The 6,310-nt window shown below is 44.1% G+C and overlaps 1 protein-coding gene across 1 annotated transcript in view; it reads left to right on the forward strand.

Moving 5' to 3' along the window:
* Positions 1-6,310, forward strand: part of VSNL1 (visinin-like 1) — a 73,193-nt gene that overhangs the window by 64,031 nt on the left and 2,852 nt on the right. The window lies entirely within an intron of this gene.

Raw genomic sequence — 6,310 nt, forward strand, 5'->3', positions numbered from 1 at the left:
TCTGCCTGAGGTTACCCAGCAGGAGCTACGAAGAGATCTGCAGATTCCTCTTCCTTTTTTGGGGTTTGGAGGTGCCCAGATGAGGCCCAGCTGTGAAGCAATGCAAGCTGCGGTGGGGCCTTGGGCCTTCTCTTGGAAGTTCTGGGACTGTCTGTCCCAGCTGCAATTGGTTAGGTAATTTTCAGGTTGCAAAAGGCCAGGGCATTCATATGCAAAAGCCTCTGCCGCAGCCTGTGTGGGGCAGGGTCTAGGAATCAACAGGGCGGAGCAAGCAGCTATGGTTGATCCTCAGCCCTGCCCTAGGGGCCGCGCATCTCAGTGTCCTGTTAATTGCTGCAAGCACCTCTGAGGGAAAGCCGCCTTCAAGTTCCGAGTTCTGCCTGCTGCCAGACAGTGCAGTTTCTCCCCGTATGAGCCCTGGGTCCCCAGAGACTTCCCAGAACTGGAGTTCAGAGCAGTCGGGAGCTTGTTTCTCCCTCCCAATTGAAAAAGACAACCGCGTTCTCAGTTGCCAGCCCTTTCCGTGTGCGCCTCCATACCTCTGCACTTTACTTCCGCACCTCCTCTGAGTCTCAGTGTGCTTTTCTCTTTTCTTCTAGTTGTAGAATTTCCACTCAGCCAGCCTTCCTGTAGTTCTGGATGATGTCCGTTTTGTCTTTTCATTGTATTTTTGAAGTTGTTGTGGGAGGCAGCAATTTCCGGTGTTTACCTATGCCGCCATCTTGGTTTCTCCTTCAGGACTTTTTTTTAATGTGACAGAAAAGAGTAAATACTATTTATCTATGAATGACCAGTCTTTATAATGTTGGTCATTAACAGAGGACTGGGATTTAAATGCCTACAAAAGTTTAGGAAAAGAAAATTGTGGTATTTACAGAACAAAACTATAAGTAATGTGAGGATCTCAATTGTGCTGTTAATATTAAAATACTTAAATGCCACATAATACTTTAGGTTCATGAATAAAGTCTTAACAATAAATATTTATGAGTAATGTATGAAAAATTATCTTTATTTTAATAGCAATGTGATGTGGAATTTTTAAGATGTTTTCTATAAAAAAGAAATCAATTTAATTTAATTTATATGAACTTATAAAAGATGAGAAATATAGTAGAAAACATTTAAACAGTAATACAGAAAACATTTAAAGTGTCTTTGATTTTCCAAGTAGCTGGTTAATAAATCTTCTTTCCCCCTTCACAAGAAATGCCAAGTAATTCTTAGCATACTAACTAAAAGTTATGAGATTACAAATCTTGTGAAAATGGATTTGATTTCAATGTCAAGCCTGGTCACACTTAAGGGAAAGTGCTTCAACTAGCACTCATAGCATTTCTTGGAACATTGATAATTATTTGCAGCACTCTTTTTTAAATATTAGTATAATGTGCATATGTGCAGGGGTTTTTTGTTGCTGTTTGCTTATCCACTTGCTTTGCAAGGAAATCAAGGTAACAGATTTCAGGTTACTAACCCTGAACTAAGCTTATGCCTAGGATGACTGGGAATGTAGGACTCTCATTATATCCATCAGTGACTTTCTACAGCTAGCCAAAACTTTTTGTTTGTTTGTTTTGGATTTGGAACGAACCATTGAATTTAGTATACATAAATATTTATCATTGATTTGTTTTTCCTAGTGAATGCCTGATCTTTTGTTTTTACTATTAATATACCTTATCTTTGTACAGACAGTTCAAGAAACAATCAGAAAATAACATTTAGCAAATAATATAATATCCTTCTGCAGCAATATCAATCAAATTGAGGGTTACTGTTACTATGCTGGACTAAATCTGTGGAGTCAGGTATTTTTCAAAGAAATAACTTATTTTAATTAGATGACAGCTTTGTAAAGTGCCAGCTTACAAAGATATGAGCAGTTATTAGAGAAACCGATACAAGACAATGCGGTACTTACAGGATGAAAATAGCAGGGAGCAATTATTATCACTAGGCCTCATGGCTCATGGGAGAGAAAAATTACTGGAAGTCATTATGTATAGGTATGTGGAGGGGACCTTTCTAACATAAATTGTAGTGTTCTGAACAAAAAATAAGTAACTGGATACATAGCAATTTATCAGTTAATAAACCAGGAAGAATGACCTCAACATCATCCCACATTTCAATTTCCTTTTGTTGACTCCAATAGCCAAATTCAAAGTGAAACTAGAATGCAAGGAAACACTTTAATGAGTACATATTGGTCATTCTACAAGGACACAAAGTACAGGAGAAAAAGGAGTGGTTTGTGCCTAAAGGATAAAATTAAAGTTATCCCATACAGGGTACATAACTGGATCTAGGAGAGCACATGTTGTTGTAAGTAATCTTTCTATTTCCTTCTCTTGGTCTTCCTCTCCTCAGTGTTGGCATAATTTTCAGGAACGTTCTCTCTACATGATGGCAAAATGATCTTCCATTATTTTTATTCTACTTGGTTATCAACCCGTGCAGCCATTAATTGATAATGCTTAGTTTCTGTGCATATTTCTCAACCAATCACTGTGATTAATGAAATATAGTACTATGCTTGGCCACCAACCACTGTTATGAGATTATGTCTAGGGCTTACAGGAATTGGGGATAGGATAACTCAACCAGGAGTATGTGTTTTGAAACAGAATGGGAGTTCCTCAAAATAAAATGGAGATGCTAATACCAAATAAAGAGGAAAAGGATGTTGGGTAGGCAAAAACAATAGTCATTACATCTTCTTTTTCTACCCATCATCTTTTGCTCATTGTGCCTCAAATAAACATTCTAAAAAGTTTGTATTTTTGGTGGTATTTGCGTATGCTCATTTCTATAAAATCTCCCTTAAATGATAATAATTTGAGATGAAGTTTGGGAACCAGTAATAGAGCGTAGTTCTTCACCCTGTATATAAAGTAGTGGAAGCCATATTTACTCTAAAACATCTGCTATCCAAGTTCAACCCAAGTAAAATATTTTTTTTTAAATTAATAAATCTTTTATTGTTCAGATTATTACAGATGTTCCTCTTTTTTCCACCATATCTCCCCTCCACCAGGTTCCCACCCCACCCCATGCCCTTACCCCCTACCACTGTCCTCATCCATAGGTGTAAGATTTTTGTCCAGTCTCTTCCCACACCCCCCACACCTCCTTCCCCCCAAGAATTATCAGTCCATTCCCTTTCTATGCCCCTGCTTCTATTTTTTTTTAACCTAAAACATTTTAAAACTTGAGCATAACATTTCAAGAACAAAAAGTGTTTTAAGTCCCAATTTCAATGTCCAAGAGTTCTGAGTCCAAGTTTCAATGTCCGACAGTTCCTTATGTGTAGGTGTCAGCAATGATATTTCAGTTCTGGATGGTGGACAAATGGTGGCAATGCAGGTGAGGGTTGGGACTTTCAACCCCACCCCAGACCTCCAGGCAGGGAAGAGGGGCTGGAGACTGAGTTCCATCACCAACGGCTGATGATTTTATCAACAAAATTTAATGAAATTGCACAAAACCCCTTAAACAATAGAGGTCAGGAGCTCCCTGGTGGTGAACACATAGAGGCACCAGGAAGCAGTGTGCCCAGAGAGGACATGGAAACTCCATGCACCCTCCCCACACCTTGTCCTATGCTCTCTTCTGTTGGACTCTTCCCGAGTTGTGCCCTTTATACCTTTATAAAAAACTGGTAATCCTATATAATAAAAGGCTAATATGCAAATTAACCAAACGGTGGAACTACTGGTCGCTATGATGCACACTGACCACCAGGGGGCAGACGCTCAATGCAGGAGCTGCCCCCTGGTAGTCAGTGCGCTTTCACAGGGAGAGTGCTGCTCAGCCAGATGCCAGGCTCAGGGCTGGCAAGCACAGCGGCCGTGGCAGGAGCCTCTTCCGCCTCCACGGCAGTGCTAAGGATGTCCAACTGCCGGCTTAGGCCCAACGTCCCCTGAGGGCTCCTGGACTTCAAGAGGGCACAGGCTGGGCTGAGGAGACCCCCTTCTCCTCCCCCACCCCCGAGTGCATGAATTTTGCGTACCAGGCCTCTAGTAGTAGGTAAAGTGCCTTCCCGAATTCTGAGTCATTCTAGCAAATTATCAAAGGAGGGAGTTGAGGGAATCCCCACCTTTATAGTAGGTCTATCAGAGGTACAGGTGGCAACCTGGGACTTGTGACTGGTATCTCCAGTGGGGCAGTCTTGTGGGACTGAGCCCTTGACCTGTGGGGTGTGCCCTAACTCTCGGCAGTTAATATCAGAATTGAATTGACTTCTAGGACACCTACTTGGTGTCCGAAGAGTTGGAGAATTGGTTGTTGTGAGGGGTAAAAACAAAACAAAAACTCACATGTTTGGTGTCAAAAGTGTGAGTAAAAAGCAGGTCAGAGCACATAAGGATCCAATTTACCTATTTAGAAATTTTCAAGTTCAAATTGCTTGGTTCAAAACTCAGCACCTGGCAACCTATCCTCAGGCACCTGAGCTCCCGAGAGGCATGGGGGGAGAGGGGTGCAGAGGGAAAGAAGGGTGACCTTTTCCTCCATAGCACCCCTCTCTGAAACCACCCGGAGCTTTAGGAAGACTGACTACTTAGGGGCTCTAGCTCTTACCAAATAACACCACTGTTGTAAATTTCACGTTGGGTCTCCCATTAATTGCAAGGACCGGATCTCTGTATTCCCAGCACCGAAGACAGGGCCTGGCAAGAGAAAGGGCGCAATGGGTTTTGATGAATAATGCAAAATGAAGGACAGCAAAAATATGACACATTTAGGGAATGAGGGAACAAAGGAGAAAGCTGTCCTTCACAGCCATAGAACTGTAAGTTGTTTGATGGGGAAAATGGCTGTCCAATGTTTGTTTTCTAAGATGAATAAAATGATCGCCGTTGTTTTATGCCACTAAGCTTTGGGGTGAGGTGGTACAGAGCAGTAGTAACCAGAATGGATCTTGGTGTCTGGACGTGGCTGCTACTGAAATTCAAACCTAAGCCAGCTCCCCTCCCCCGGCAAGGCTGGTCCCTTCTCTGGGCCTCAGGTAAGGGGCCCTGATGTGGAAAAGCATCTTTTATCTCTGGAGGGAAATGTTCTGCCTTCCATTGTGCTTCTAGGTGTAGGAAGAGTGGGCAGCAGGTCCCAGGTCGGGATGTACAGCGAGGGAGAGACTGAGGTTCCCCAAGGGAGACAGCCCTGAGTGGGCACCAAGCCAGCCATCTGTCCCGCTGGCAAGTGGCAAAACTTGCAAAACATATCCTCAAGAATGTGCTTTGAATTTGCTGGATTTATTCATCCAGAAATACATATATACCTTGTCTGTTTTTAAATAGCACATGGTTATTGGGGTGGGGGGAGAGTTTGAGGTTCATTGGACTCTTTTCTTCCCTCCACCTGGAGAATGTCCTTCAGCTTTGCTGGTCCAGACAGAGGGTCAGGTGTCAGATTCCCTGCCCATTGTGAGGGCTTAGCCAGTGATGGCGAACCTATGACACGCGTGTCAGAGGTGACACGCAAACTCATTTTTTTTGGTTGATTTTTCTTTAAATGGCATTTAAATATATAAAATAAATATCAAAAATATAAGTCTTTGTTTTACTATGGTTGCAAATATCAAAAAATTTCTCTATGTGACACCGCACCAGAGTTAAGTTAGGGTTTTTCAAAATGCTGACACGCCGAGCTCAAAAGGTTCGCCATCACTGGCTTAGACTCATGTCCGGGCCAAGGCCCCGCCTGGTTCTGCTGCCTGGCTTCTCTGGGTCTATGCTTCCTCTCCTCCTTGTACCCATCGTCTCCGCAGCACCCTTGCCAGCTGGTGGCTCTGAGAAGAAACCTCTTTCTATCTCTCCAAAGTAAGCCCAGTCATGTTCTATTTTTAATGGCTTTTAAATGTCTGTTCTACAAAAGAAAAGTCCCTGTAAAAGGCGGTCGGACACTGGGGCCTCCAGAGATGACAGCTGGCTGGGGAGGGAGCCAGCGGCTGGAGAGAGCAGGTCCAGGCAACCTTCCTCGGCTCATGGGGCAGGGGCCTAGACGTTCTCACGGAGGGGAATGTGGACATCCGTGTAGAAACCCCCCTCCACTAGCCCCCTCCACCCTGGGGAGAGGAGGCTGCTACCTGCCCAGTCCTTGTCCTTATGGGAGTGACTGGAGAGGCCGCAGCTGAGGGTTCCAGCTACCCCCATTCAGGCTCCACCAGCCTCGCCCACGGGAAACAGGGAGGTGCTTGTGAGTGAGGTCACCCCCGCAGACAGCCTTTCCTGTGCCAGCGCCCTTGGCCTTGAGCGCGGGGCCAAGCTGCTGCTCAGACAGGCGAGCCCCCCCCGCCCCCCCTAGCCTG

This window comes from Myotis brandtii, unplaced genomic scaffold, assembly GCF_000412655.1.
Source record: "Myotis brandtii unplaced genomic scaffold, ASM41265v1 scaffold813, whole genome shotgun sequence".
In the NCBI taxonomy this organism is placed as follows: domain Eukaryota; kingdom Metazoa; phylum Chordata; class Mammalia; order Chiroptera; family Vespertilionidae; genus Myotis; species Myotis brandtii.